The following is a 15,652-nucleotide window of genomic DNA, read 5'->3' as shown; positions in this document are numbered from 1 at the left end:
CATGATTGTGGCTTTGACTTGTACTTAGTTTTTGACTACAATTTTTGTCCTTTGTTGTAGTTTTGGTTGCAGTGTTGATTGGCCTCCCCGTTTAGTCTTTTATTTTGGCTTTTCACTTCATATTTTTTCCTGATCACCATCATAAAATATTCCTTTAGAGCAAGCCTAGTACAACACCTTGGATGAGATGCCAGTCTATGACAGAGTACTCTTGCACTGTCTGGATTTGTTTGGAGTACACAGTCAACCTAACATGTAGAATATGAAAACAAGCTGAATATTTAGGAGAAACTGCATGATAGTTTATACATATATAAAACATTACATGATGTAATTTGAATACCAAGTTTGACTTCTTAAAAGCAGAGTTCAAAACTGTATGTTATTTAAAAGCCTTATCTGAAATTATGCAGAAAAGTATCAGAATTTGAACAGCATTAATATAAATGTGTCATGCATGTGTGGCTGTGGATCATCCTCCTGACTCATCTTGGGCAAGTAATCCCAACCCAGGACAAGAGGGGAGGTGCCGTCACTAACAATGTCATCTCTTTTTCTCCCAGCAGCCAGAAGAAGACACCAAGTAAGAGCAAATGACTCCAACTCTTCTGGTCAAAAAGTCATAAAAAATTGAGACACCCACAGAAGGTGGCATCTCATTCTGGACCCCCACTCATGAGAGAAGGAGGTCCAAACCAATCCTAATCTAAAAAGATCCCTCGATTGGTCATTTCTGTGTCATTATTGCGTTATTGTGCACTGTTTTTGTTTTCCAGTAATCAATATTAAATGAGTTGACCCGATTGGCGCCCCAACATTTTTTCAGTCCAATTGACATACCTCACACAACAATAAAAGTTAAATAAGAAAATAAAAATACACTGCAAACAGGACTTCTCTGACATCGGTGGACCATATGCAGGAGGCTGTGAAAATTACAAAGCATACATAACTCAGCATGGAGACAGGATAGGGGTTCTAAAATATGATTATAATACAAATAAACCCCACATTGTTTTTATTTCACATCAAACCTGCCCGAGAGTGCAGATACATTAGATTGCAGCAAAGAAGAAATTTATCTTGCACAACATACCACCACAGAATCGCACTGCAAGAACCCAAATGCAGGTTGTATCAATCAAATGCATGTAAGATGGCACCTGAAGTTTTTGCTTTTCATTTGAATTTTCAATATGTTGCACTGGTTAATTTATACTTTTATTACCTGTATTTTTTATTTGAAAAAGAAACTTCCTAACCAGAATATAACTTTGTCAAACAAATAAGAATAACATAAAAATGCAACAATATTCCCCAAATCAATTCAGCTTTCAGAGTTTTGGGACTCATCTTAAGGAGTCCATGTCCTTGTTCTGGTCAAAGTGCAGGGTTAATTGACAGACAAAAAGGCCTTATGGCAAACTCTTTAAATATTCTCCATCCATTGAACACATTTCACCTGAGTCCACATGATTACAACATCCAATCATCTTCGACTCTTCATTTGTAGTTCGGAGTTTCAGTAAGCTGATGACTATCCCAGCAGCACTGGATGCAAGGTAAGATCCTACTCTGGATAAAGCTTATATGCCTATTCATCTGTCCTTCAGTGAAATTCATAATATAGAAGAAATAATATTAATCTCACCTTATGAAACAATTATCAATGTGCTTGCGCATTTTCTGTAAGAACAGCAGAGAGCTGCATCAAAGCTTTTTATCTTTCCATTGCACAATAGCAAGTTGCATTCCTGAAAATTTATCAGCTTACAAAGGAAACATCATTGAATTACAAGAACTGAGTGTGCTTCCTCAATTTAGGCTGTGGTTGGATTACAAGTCCATCTGCCCGCCCATACATCCATGTTCTGAACCTGTTAAGTTTGCTACAGAGTTGTAGAGAGTCAAGATAACATCATCCTGGACCAAAGTAGAGCTTTCAATTAACTGAAGGTCTTCATCTTTGGAGAAAATGGAACATCATCATTTGTGAACAAGACCCTGGGATACTTACAAGGTTGGCTGCCTAGAGTATCCCTTCCAACAGAAGCCCATGATATTAGATTTGGAGATATGATCCTCATCATTTATCTATAAAGTCCTTCACGCTTGCCTGCGATCACAGTTAGATAAGGTCAGGCCAACCATATTGTCTACAAACAGCAGGACCCACTGGGTCCCCAAAGTGAACACTTTCCAAGTGTCTAATGGATTGTAAAAATTAGAATTTTGCAGTGTTATCTGCCAAAGTTTAATGGATTCAACCCAATTCCATACACACCCTTAGCATTTCTATCAAAGACTTTCTTAACCACTGCACCAAATTCTGCTACAGAAATGGACCCTAACCTACCACACTTCCAGATCTGCTTTTTCTAAGAAGGGATAGTGTTCAGTGTTCCTCAAAGTGCTCTCAGCAATATCTCCCATCAAAGTCCACTCTGAACATGTTGTTCGGTTGCCACAATCCCTTGAAGACCTTTCTATGGTTATTTTTAATCAAACTCTACCTTTACGGCTGCATGTTCCCTGTCCTTTGTAATACTCGGTTACATCCTGACACCATCCTGTTATTGTTACCTGGATGACATATCTGATATTTCCTTAGGCGGTGGAATCCACTAACAGGTTGTAAGGTTTTTGCCATGAAAGACACCACCTTTCAGCCAAACTTTCTTGTAGTCATTAAGCAGCAGTGTTTAGAGTAGATGAGAATGGTTGGGAATACCATTTGGGTGCTTTTATTATTTTAATTAAGTGTTCTTCCCTCACTTATTATGCCATTCCTTACTTTCTAACCCTCAATGGTGTGCTGATTGCTGGTCATGCACTTTGCAGTTCCCTTGTCTTTTGTGCCAAATCCATGGAGGATATGTCAGAAAAAAAAACCTTTTAAGTAAGATTTTAATTCACAGATTGGATGATTTTGATAACATGAATGCCTGAAGAGTTCACATTGGTCAATTTAGTATGAGGTAGTGGTTTACTGTATAGGACTGTTTAGTATGTATATACTGTGAGCTTCCACATATGAAAATATGCTGCCATGGTTGAAAAAATGAAAGAGGGTGGAAGAAGCAGAGTAATATGTCCAGAGATCACTTATCACACTCTGTCAGTGGTTATTATGGTATATCCATCCATCCATTATCAAACCCGCTATATCTTAACTACAGGGTATAAATGTGGAAAAACTATGAAAGCACACAAAAATGCTTCACCAATTCTCCATGAAAGAAAACATGATAAAAGGCAAGTCCAAGCTATATTGGGTTTTGAAGTCATATCAACAGGCTCAATATAATCACTGAATTTTTTCATATTGTAGTTTCCTATGGCAACTAATTGATAACAGCAAATAAAAAGGATTTCTTAAAACATTATTAAATATCTGTTTTGTTTTTCACTCTGCATAAACTATTGAAGTTCAGCTGGCAATTTGAAATGGATTTACAGCACAACTCCAGACCAGTTTAGATCACTTTATTTCAATATGATTATACTTCTGTATGCTTTATTGGATGTTTGACATACCCTTTGTGATTGGTTCTCTTGTTTTCAGAGGTTTCCGTTTTAAAATATGGGGACATTTATACTTAAAAATTCAAGGTTTCTTTATCTCTCTTACTTCAAACACTGTTGACCAGTGTAAATTTATACTCCATGCCCTTGACCTCAATTCTCCCACAGCTGAATTCATTCCACAGGTAAGTGTCATATAGGCATTTCCTCACTACCTGTTTCATTCCCAGGTTATGTCCTTGTCATCTATATCAGCGGTCTGTCACGTAATAATCAGTTAACACTTCCTTTAGTTATAAGGGGTGCCAGTCTTTCATTTTTGTGGATATTTTGTGTAAGATTTAGACAAGGGTTGTGTTTATTTTGGGATATTTGACCTCTAGGAATCCTTTGGAAACATTTTTTTTGCTCTGCAGATTTTTTTTTCATCAATTGCATCATTTGTTTCTATTCCCTATGACTTTCCAACAAGTGACATAATCAAAGCAACCATATATGAGACCAAATGCAGGGCCTCTTCAAGATTATCCAAGATTAGAATCCTGTGAGTGATTGCAAATAAAGCTCTCTTTTTTACATTGTCTTTGAACTCTGGTTTTTGTTTTGACTTTGATTCTTGGCTAGCAATTTGGGCTTTGACAATTAATTGTTTGATCTCTTAATATGTTGCCTGATCACATTTTTTCTCCTGGTCCTTGTTCACTTAGTCACTGTCCCTTTTGAGTCAGTATATCTTTTTCATAATAGTCCAGAAAATTTTGTCTCAGATCCAATGGCACATCTAAAAGTCTATAAGTGATCTTTAGCCCAAGGTTATTTAGTAGAACGTACACTTATGAGCAACCTTTGTATTCCAGCAATGGGACTGCAGGAAAGTGTAATTAGGATCACTTACCCTATTGGAAAGGGTTTCTCTGATCCAAAGGTTGTATTATTTTATTTTACCTCTTGGCATGGTAGTGACTTACTTGTTTGTGGTTCTTAAATAAAATCATTGGTAATTTGTCCAGTCACATGGCCGTGGCTTAGGCCCTCTGACATCTGTTTAATGAAGTCTTGTGAATAAACACGATTTTCAGATGTCCCTAAACATCCCAGTAAAGATAAATTGTGGCTACCATAAAAATCAAATAATAATTAATAGCTCATGATTCAGATCATGAGGGCTGGCTTCCCAATCCAGGTATCTTTAGTATGCCTGATTTGAGTACTGACATCTTTCAATTGTAATTAGTAGGCACTACTGTTTTGATAAATCTCTAGACTAGAAGGCCCAAAGTATTGAAAAACACTATATACAGACATAAAACTGTAAATGTTTATTTTATCAAATTAAATAAATTGCAAAGCAAAATTAAAACATTCAAAATTTTAGTATGAACTAAATGCAACAGTAACTAAATTAAATACAGAAAAATCCAAAATAAAACCTAATGCTGCAAAAGAGCAACAAAGGAAAAAAGGCTATCCAACAAAATATAATTCCAAAGTCTGCTAACCAAAATCACAACCTGAAAACAACAGCCAAAATTGAGAAGCCAGAAAATTCAGAATTTCAGACACAAATAAGCACAGACTTGGCACAAAAGGGAGCCAAGGAACTTACTAGAAGCCATATAATGCCACAGCAAGCTAGTTATGACAGCATATGGACTTAAATGAGGCACTCAGATAAATTGTACTGTTGAATCGTTGAACACTTGCGAGCACTAAACAAGTTGTTGGGGAAAAGGGGATTGGGTCAAAATCACTGAAAACACAAAAGCGTAAATAAAGGGAAAACAAGGGAATGGGCTTAAATTCCAAAAAAGACAAAAAAAATGAAAAAGACTACAAAGCAAAAAATATAAGCTTACTGTAACAAGTACTCATTCACTATCTTCAATAAGGCCAAACAATCTATATGGTTGTTAAGGTCTTACACAGAAACAACCAAACTTTCCCTCTGTGCGACTCAAAGGTTATTAACCTGTCCACTAGGATATGTAGTAACTGCATGGTACTCCATTGTAGGCTCATGAGTATTTCTACCTCTACTTAATATTCCTTCCAATAGACAGATCTTGAGCCAGACAGACAGAGGTAGAAGGAGAAAGACCACTTCTTAGCAAGATTCTAATTCCAAAGATTTATTGGAATTTTTGAACCTCCTGCAGAAGCATTGATTCTTTCCATATCTACTCCACCTGGATCTCCATGAAACATGTCTGTCTCCTGGCTGGAATTGCACGATACCCATCGTCCATTCACTTGACTACTTCATGTAGTTCCTATGGGCTTATTGTAACAGTGTTAGGTGAGTGAGTCAAAAGGTTTACAGTGAACACCACTCTCAGGAGTAGCATCAGAAGAGAGAAATCATATCATACATTTTGGCTGAACTGTTATTATATTAGATTTCTATTAGTCTTAAGATAACCCTACCAGAAGCACAGGTCCCTCAACATTATATCTCTAAAGATCACTAGGGCTCAGAAGCCTACCACCACACCAAGGCGACAGTCCTAGAAGCCTGAGGGGAGAGGGGAGGCTTATATAGCAATTTTAAAAAATGTACAGACTGTCATTGAAGTTGTATGTATGTTATCCTAAGAGCCCAAAAACAAACCACTATTTTTTAATCTTGTAATCTTGCACAAACTCTTAATGAAAAGAAACAGTTAGAAATTCTGAAATCTCAGAATAGAAAATGTAGTGGAATATGATCTTATTGTGTTATATTTCTTGTGATTTAAAGTGTTAAGAAGGATTATTAACAGCATTTATTTATGTTTAAACTGTAAGCTCTTTTCTTCTACTTGAACTTCAGATCTCTGCAACAGTTTAGCTAACCAGGAGAAGAACTGTCAGTAGAGGCAGAAGGTAGCATTACAGAGAGGGGATTTTTCTGCAGTCAGAAGGTAAGACAGACAGCTTTTGTAAAATTTTATTTTTAGCCAGGTCAGGATCTAATAGTCAATTTTTTGGGCTTTCCACTTATGAAAAAAGCGATGCACTCAAACCATTGATTATCTTCATGCATGCATACCTTTTTGAACATGTACTGATATGGTCTATCAAAATGACATTGTGTAGAGAGAGACTAAAGATGTTCACCATGGCCTTGGCAAGCCTTAAAATGCCATCAGTGTAAAGTGAAAGTACCTGATCTATTGAAGGGAAGAACCAGGAAGGAGGAGAAGAAAGGAGAACCAGGAAGTTCCATAAAGTGAGACAAAGACATTTAGTGCAACCTAAAGAAACTCAAAGCTATACACATTGTACTGTATGTGTTGGCCAGTATTGTCTATGACAGCTGCTGAAATAACCAGGTTTTATTATTGATTTGCCACAACAATGTACTTTTATTTGATTTTGCTTTTTGGCACATTTGAGTTAGTTAAGAACAGTAAGGACTATATTGTCTAAAAAAAAAAAAAGTTTATTACCTGCTCTCCTTGCTTGCATTTAACATTTGCCACTGGGGTATAAATGAATGAAGAGAAGATGCCCACTAAAATAAAAGGTGAAGCACAGTAACAGTAACTTCTGGGTGTAGAATGGATCTGTTAGTCCCAATTGCAAGTGCATTGTTACTGCAGTTTTGTATCACCTTCTAGGCCATGTGAGTGCAAGGATAAGAAAACAAGAGTTGGAATGAAGGACATATCTGTGCATCTACATAACAAAATTAGGATAGGGTCCCTCCCAAAAACCTTCCACAATAAAACAGAGAACCAGAGAGACAATGCATGAAATAAGTTGACATGGTTCTTAATAACAGCTGTAAAGAGATCAGCTTCGTGTCCTCAAGGTTAGACAGTGAACTAGGAGGTCAATGCAAACATCCAATTCTATTGACACTGAACTGCTAGTCTCTTCTGCTGGGCAGCACATCTTAAAGACAGAGTTGTCTGTGGGCAGAAAAGATGATTGAAATGAGCTTGTGAAAAAACAAATTAGAAAGCCACCAATAAGAAGCTGTGAAAGGCCTTTAAACAAGATAAACATTATTAGTATGTACAAGGAGTTTGGCACCCCCTGTGTCACAGAGAGTGGGGTGTTGGTGTTAAGGATCCTTCTTTAATAATTTTATTATCATTATTTTTCTCTTTACATTATACATAGCCATTAAAACATTTCCATCTATTTTCCAGCATGCAGTGAGCAGTACCGGGAGTAAATCAAGATGGTAGTTCATCACAGAGCCCACTCAGGCACACACTCTTATTCACTTTTATGGGCTACTTCCAAGCTACTAATTAACCCAACACACACATTTGGTATGTGGTAGGAAAAATTCATTAAAAAATGGATCCTCAAAAAAAGTGTGAATGGCAATTGCGCCAAAGTATAAATGAAGAGAAGTCTCATAAGCTGCCTCAGTTTTAAAGAATCGTCTCAAAGGAGTTTTTCCATGCATTTTCTAGTCCGTAAAGCTAAAGGTCAACAAGGATGGCACTGGAACTGTTGATTAGATAGAATGAGATTGCTTTCCTGGCTGATTCAATAAAGCTTAATTCAATAAACAAAATCAGCAGTAAATACAGTAACAGTTTCTCTATAAATATAAATCACATTTTGTTGAATGCAGACACATCAAGCAGTGGCAAAGTGAGGAAGACTTTGTGAAGTTTAACAAAGTAAACCTTTTACAGTTGTGCTTGAAAGTCTGTGAACCCTTTAGAATTTTCTATATTTCTGCATAAATATGACCTAAAACATCATCAGATTTTCACTCAAGTCCTAAAAGTAGATAAAGAGAAACCAGTCAAAAAAATGAGAAAAAAATATTATACTTGGTCATTTATTTATTAAGGAAAATGATCGAATATTACATATTTGTGAGTGGCAAAAGTATATGAACCTCTAGGATTAGCAGTTAGTTTGAAGGTGAAATTAGAGTCTGTTGTTTTCAATCAATGGGATGACAATCAGGTGTGAATGAGCACCCTGTGTTATTTAAAGAACAGGGATCTATCAAAGTCTGCTCTTCACAACACATGCTTGTGGAAGTGTATCATGGCACTAACAAAGGAGATTTCTGAGGACCTCAGAAAAAGAGTTGTTGATGCTCATCAGGCTGGAAAAGGTTACAAAACCATCTCTAAAGAGTTTGGACTCCACCAATCCACAGTCAGACAGATTGTGTACAAATGGAGGAAATTCAAGACCATTGTTACTCTCCCCAGGAATGGTCGACCAACAAAGATCACTCCAAGAGCAAGACGTGTAATAGTCGGTGAGGTCACAAAGGACCCCAGGGTAACTTCTAAGCAACTGAAGGCCTCTGTCACATTGGCTAATGTTCATGTTCATGAGTCCACCATCAGGAGAACACTGAACAACAATGGTGTGTATGGCAGGGTTGCAAGAAGAAAGCCACTGTTCTCCAAAAAAACATTGCTGCTCGTCTGCAGTTTGCTAAAGATCACGTGGACAAACCAGAAGGTTATTGGAAGAATGTTTTGTGGACAGATGAGACCAAAATAGAACTTTTGGTTTAAATGAAAAGCATTATGTTTGGAGAAAGGAAAACACTGCATTCCATTATAAGAACTTTATCCCATCTGTGAAACATAGTGGTGGTAGTATCATGGTTTGGGCCTGTTTTGCTGCATTTGGGCCAGGACGGCTTGCCTTAATTGATGGAACAAGGAATTCTGAATTATATCAGAGAATTCGAAAAGAAAATGTCAGGACATCTGTCCATGAACTGAATCTCAAGAGAAGGTCGGTCATGCAGCAGGACAACGACCCTAAGCACACAAGTCGTTCTACCAAAGATGGTTAAAGAAGAATAAAGTGAATGTTTTGGAATGGCCAAGTCAAAGTCCTGACCTTAATCCAATGAAAATGTTGTGGAAGGACCTGAAGTGAGCAGTTAATGTGAGGAAACCCACCAACATCCCAGAGCTGAAGCTGTTCTGTACGGAGGAATGGGCTAAAATTCCTCCAAGCCAGTGTGCAGGAATGATCAAAAGTTACCGGAAACGTTTAGTTGTAGTTATTGCTGCAAAGGGGCACACCAGATACTGAAAGCAAAGGTTCACATACTTTTGCCACTCACAAATATGTAATATTCGATCATTTTCCTTAATAAGTAAATGACCAAGTATAATATTTTTGTCTCATTTGTTTAACTGGTTTCTCTTTATCTACTATTAGGACTTGAGTGAAAATCTGATGATATTTTAGGTCATATTTATGCAGAAATATAGAACATTCTAAAGGGTTCACAAACTTTCAAGCACAACTGTATATGTACTAAAGCTTCAAAAGTTGTATGATTAAAACAGAGAAATTAAACAGTATCAACAACACTATAACTGAGTGAAGGAGTAACCATGCTACAGTGAGCTCCACAGCAAAGATGAGTTACTGTGGCTTATCAATATTCTTTAATTAGCAGACACAGTAATACAAGGCAACTTACTTGTGTAACAAGAAGAGACTCGAGACATTGCAAAGGTTTGGGGCAGCCACCTGTATTATGTGTTCCTGGCTGCAAAAGTAAAAGGTTTGGTAGCGAGTAATGTTTACAGGACAGAGTCCAAAACAGAACTGCCCTCCAGGGGAAGGCAGTGAGGTTTTATAGGGGGTCTGGGGGAAGTGATGTCATCCTCAGGCCCATGACTGGAAGTGATGTCGTCCTCAGGGCCAGGGCCAGAAGTGGCATGTCCAGAGTCGAGGCAGTGGTTCCTGGTGTGATTTCCTTGGAAAGGTCTGCAGGGAACTTAGAAAGAGCGTTAGTGCACCCTGCCACCCCCTGGGCGGATGTGTTACCATTATTCTCCAAGCCCCTCAGCTGCCTGCTATTCACACGTGTGTGACACTTTGTGTTATTTCCTTTGTGGGCACAAGAACAGAAGGTTAGGGGTTACATTGTTCCACAAGTTTTAAATCCACAAGAAAACCAAATTACAGCAGGGTCAATGCAAACCTTTCTACTCTGTCAAGGTTTTGGCCATTTGGCAAAGGTTTCCTAAGGAGGAAATGGTGGCACTGATGAAAGGATATCGACTACATATGCCAGGGAGGGAAGAAGAGCATGGCTAGGTAGGCACCCTTTAAATGACATTAGGTACAAAGTAAGGATACCAGAGCTTAGGAAAGAGAGGGTGGCATCCTATAAGGATGCTGGAAAGATTCCCTCCACACTATAAAGGGTATGTGTTCCACTGGGCGAAAGTGTTGTGAGCAGATAGGAAATGTTCATCCCAAAATAAAGGGATTAGATTTAAAATGACTAGGAAGGGAATTTATACTAAAGGGCACAAATACAGCTATTAAATCAGTCAGTAAGTTCAAACTGCTAGATACAAGTTAAACTCAGTAATACAAATTAAAGTTCCCAGCAACCCTAATTTCATTAACTAACTATATGAATTTGAGTTTGTTTTTTTTTTTCGATTTGACCCCTGTATTAAATACTATCAGTGTGATGGAGTCACCCCCAACAACAACACTTATCCATGTGATCAGCAAACGATATTTTTGTCATAGACAGCTTGTCACAGCAATGGAACCTCAATTCAAAACTACTATTCATAACAGTCAGGAGATGTTTACTCTCTTCTCATAGATAGAATTATAAAGAGACAGAGAGATATAAAAGGGGGGATACCAATGGTTGGGATAAAATTTCCTGGAAAACAGAAGTTCAGATATTGGTTCCATGTCAGAAAAACTGTAGTCTCACAGAGCCAGACGGATAATCTGGAGACAACCGTGAGTAAATTTGGCTTAAGAGTGGATGGCTTAAGAGATAAAGCTTCTGATTATGATAAACTGTCTACACCTGAAGGGTCTCCTAAACAGACCTCAATTAAACATAAAAATGTGTGCCGGGTGCAAGGAGAGCATACTGCATGTGTTAAAAGTAACACAACTTACTGCAAGGGAATTTCTGTAAAAACAGATTATACATAGGCATGTGAAGATGGACCAGTGGTAAAAGTGATGATTTGTGTGCTCTCTGTTGTTCACATACAACAATAACATCTGCGTCAGTGTAAGGCTGAAAGAGCTGAAAGCTACATTCTTGAAACATTGAATTGCATATTATGCATATGAAGCAAGCAATGCATACCATCGTCAAAACCCTGTGTCAAACCCCGTCAAAAGGAAGTAAAAAGGACTGCCATTAAAAGAGATGATGATGAAGATGTTTATTTTGGTACTCAAAACACCCAAAGCAATAAATGTGCCTAAAGACATTGACACCACTCTAGTAGAAACATGAACAAGTCTGCATGGCATCCACAATCTGAATGCATGTCTAAGTGAATACCTAAAGTAAGTTAACATAACTGTCTAATTGGAAACAACATGCCACTCCAGAAAATAGCTGCAGTGTTTTAACATAGACCTCAATAGTTATCTAAACTTTACTTGCTCTTGTAATGCCATATAGTAATGTATTAGTCAAAATGACAGAAAGATATTATAGCATGCAGAAAACCTTCTCAAACGCATGGGGACAAGTACCTATAGTAGTGTGTGTGCGTGTGTCTGTCTTATTTGTCGCCATGTACATTACAACATGCAAATTAGCCATTCAGCTTCAGTTACTGTGTGCTGCTGAGCTCCTGAATTGATATCAGTAATGATAGCATTCTAATTTCTGTCAGTGTCGTCTTTTATTCAGTTTCTTTTTATCTCTCCCTGTGTTTCTATAGTTTTTTTTTAAGTATTTGTCTAATACATTAGCTGAAATGCAACTCTGAACATTTAATGTGCATTGACTAGAGGAAATAAGAGGTGAGTTTTTAAGGAGGAAACCTTGTCAGTGGAGCCTTTTAAGCAGCAGGCTTTGCTACTATTCACTATAACCTTTTTAGCAAGTTGTCTCCACTTGTGTATTCTCATTTGAGAATCATGTCTGGAGAACTGGGACCATGCTGCCTTTAAAAGAAGGGATCTGGGAGGATGGCCATAATCCTCAAGCCCACTAGATGGCAGAACATGCTGTCCCAACAGTAAAATGGGTTTCTTTTTAAATGAAGCAGGACACTAGGTCTTTAAAGCTTACTTAAATGGTTGCAAGCATCTGCGGCTAAAAGGTAATGAATGTCAACTATGACAGCGTTATGTTACCCAGGGTTTGTTTCATGACTTATCTTTATTTTCCAGTTCATTATTATTATTGTAGAGAAAAGCCAAGCAAAATGACACCTTTTATTGGCTAACTAAAAAGATTGCAATATGCCAGCTTTCGAGGAAAATCAGGCCCCTTCTTCAAGCAATTATTATTGTTATTTAATGTGTTTTTTTTTTGTTTTTGATGTAATTTTTGTTAATATTGTAACATATTTATTTTTTAGTATTTAGGTTTTGTGCATTGAAGTTATTTAAATATGTTTTTTGTGCTCTGTAGGTGGAACTCCAGAAGGTGAGGACACTATGACATTGCTCCTGAGAGACCGTCAGTTGAGTAGATGGTCCCCTGAGAGTGTCATTGATGTTGGTGGAGTGAAGAAGATAATATTGAATGTTGTATTGGATTTTCTGGTTCTGTGGATTTTTTTTTTCAAGTCAAAGTCAAAGTGAACTTTGTCATCTCAACCATATACAAGTATACAGATAGATGAAATTGCGAAGCTCAGGGGCCACAGTGTAACAACATGATGTGCAAATATTAAATTAAAAATAGAATTAAAATTGAAAAATTGAAAAATTAAAAATTGAAACACAAACAAGACAAGACATTGTGCAAAGATAGGACAAAGAAGTAGCAGCAATAAAAAATATTAGAACATTCAGCATTTGCCATTAATCAACTTGATTGTGTTGAAGAATGAGTTTCAGGTAACACTTCATTGAGGTGTACAGCCTACTGAAAGGATTAAATCCATATCTGGACCTAGAATACAGAGAAGGAGTCTCAGTTAGCAGAGATTTCTCTAGGAAGAACCTGATATAATAAAACATTAGAAATGTTTTGATTAGACAAGCCATTTAGTCCAATAGGTTCTCCATCCTATTCATCTAGATTGTCCAAAATTACATCAAGTCAAAATCTGAAGGTCCCTAAAGTCCCACACAAAACCACAACTTGGTCATTTATTCTATGTGTCTAAGGTTGTTTGTGCAACATAAAACCTTCTAATATATGTGTGAAATCTGCCCTTAACAAGTTTTCACATGTATTCTTGTTGAAGAATTAATTTTAAAGTAACAATTGGGATCCACAGTATTAGTTCTTTTTATACTTTTAAAAATTTCAGTCATGTTTTCCATTAATCTCAATTTGCTTAAACTGAAAAGCTTCAAGTCCTTCAATTTCTCCTCATCGCTCATACCTCCCAGTTGCTCTTTTCTGGGCTTTCTGTAGTGCTGCTATGTCCTTTTTTTAATATGGGAGACCAAAACTGTCCATATTATTAAAGGTGAGGTCTCATTATATCTTAAGTATAATTTCCCTTGATTTATACTCCACACATCATGGTATATAACATAAACATCATATTAGGTTTCTTGATGGCTTACTTACATTGGTTATATTTACTTATTTGGATGATGATAATAATAATAATAATACAATTTATTTATATAGCACCTTTCCCATGATGGGAATACTGTCTGGAAGTTGATAGTGATGAGTCCACTATAACTCCCAAATATTTCTCGTAAGGTATGTTTTCAAGTTTCAGACCTGCCATTGCATATCCACACCTAACATTTTTACTTCTTATATGTAATGTCTTATATTTACTTACGTTAAATTTCATCTGCCACAAATCAGCCCAAGCCAGCATGCTGTCAAAATCCTTCTGTGACAATTTAGCTGTTTGTAATAATTTAGTTGATACTGTGGCTAATGACAGAAAAGTATGGCCTTCCCTGCTCAGCCTGTGAAATAATAACAAGAATATTAATAATAATTACATTTACTTTATATTTATATAGCTCTTTTCTCACTACTCAAAGCGCTTCAGTGAGTAGACAACCACCACTAATGTGTAGTAACCACCTGGATGATGCAACGATAGTCATTCTTGTGCTAGTACGCTCACCACATATTAGCTATTAGATGGTGAAGTGGTGAGAGAGATATCTAATCAGAGACAAGGGATGATTAGGAGCCAGAATTACTAGGCCATGGTGTGCAATTTAGCCTGGAAAGCAGGATACACCATGCTCTTCACAAAGGATGCTCAGGGATTTTTTATGACCACAGAGAGTCAAGACCTCAGTTTTACGTCTCATCCGAAGGACGGCACCATTTTTACAGCACAGTGCCCCCATCGCTGCACAGGGACATTGGGAGTGGAAATTAGATGATAAGCCTTTAATTAAACAAGGTGTTTACCTAGAAGTGTGGGTTAGCCATGAAACGTTGCTTTTGGTGATACCACATTAGGCAGACATTGGCACAACTTGTTGCTTTCTTTAAGTAGAGAGTGCTACCATTACAGTTTATGATTTATTATGTTGAGGCAATAAAATGAATGGACTATGAATCAGGCAGGGAATCACAAAGTGAGAAACAAAAAGAGCTTGACTGATGAAAAAAAAACAAAGAACTGATGAGGGAAATGACACAATCACATTGGAGACAGAGAGTCATAACAAATTTTGTGAAATAAAAGTCATTTTGTGTTTTCATTTTATTAACAACATGTAAACGTGAAGGGAGAAGTCACATGGACTGTCTTGCTTCATATTCCAAATGCACACATAAGATCTGATAATCAATCAGTAAGCCTCCCTTTTTCTCTCTCCACATGCACATTGGAGACAACTTCAGTGCTTTTCTAATGGTAATAACACTTCAAGCCAGAGTTTGGCACTTAATGCCCTTTATCTTTCTTCCTCTGCAAAACAGATGATTGACAGACAAACCACTTATGATGTCACTTCTGAGTTCTGCCCTCCTGAACCTGTCTCTTCCATCTTGTCATTGTGAAAACTGGCTCCACCACCATAATGGCTTCCGTCTATGGTTTGACTCATGTCTAAAAAGAAGTATTTGTATTTCTGCTGGTTTGTTTTTATTCTACGCAATTTTTAATTATATGAGGATCACCTAGGTGTCCCAAACCTTTATAGTCTCTGTGTCCTTCTTACAACATTGACCCTATGTCTGCATGTGTTTTTCTCCAGGGGCTTTAGTTTTCTGCAGATACTGTATATCCAAAGATGT

General features: G+C 37.2%; 1 long non-coding RNA gene across 1 annotated transcript; it reads left to right on the top strand.

Moving 5' to 3' along the window:
- Positions 1 to 6,341: 6,341 nt before the first annotated feature.
- Positions 6,342 to 15,416, top strand: LOC120518797. The gene is made up of 3 exons (XR_005631302.1): positions 6,342 to 6,425; positions 12,884 to 12,898; positions 15,335 to 15,416. It is a non-coding gene; the product is annotated as an uncharacterized LOC120518797 (long non-coding RNA).
- The last annotated feature ends 236 nt before the right edge of the window (positions 15,417 to 15,652 follow it).

This window comes from Polypterus senegalus, chromosome 18, assembly GCF_016835505.1.
Source record: "Polypterus senegalus isolate Bchr_013 chromosome 18, ASM1683550v1, whole genome shotgun sequence".
In the NCBI taxonomy this organism is placed as follows: Eukaryota; Metazoa; Chordata; class Cladistia; order Polypteriformes; family Polypteridae; genus Polypterus; species Polypterus senegalus.
The sequence above is the reverse complement of the archived record's forward strand: the minus strand, read 5'-3'. Positions and strand labels throughout refer to the sequence as shown.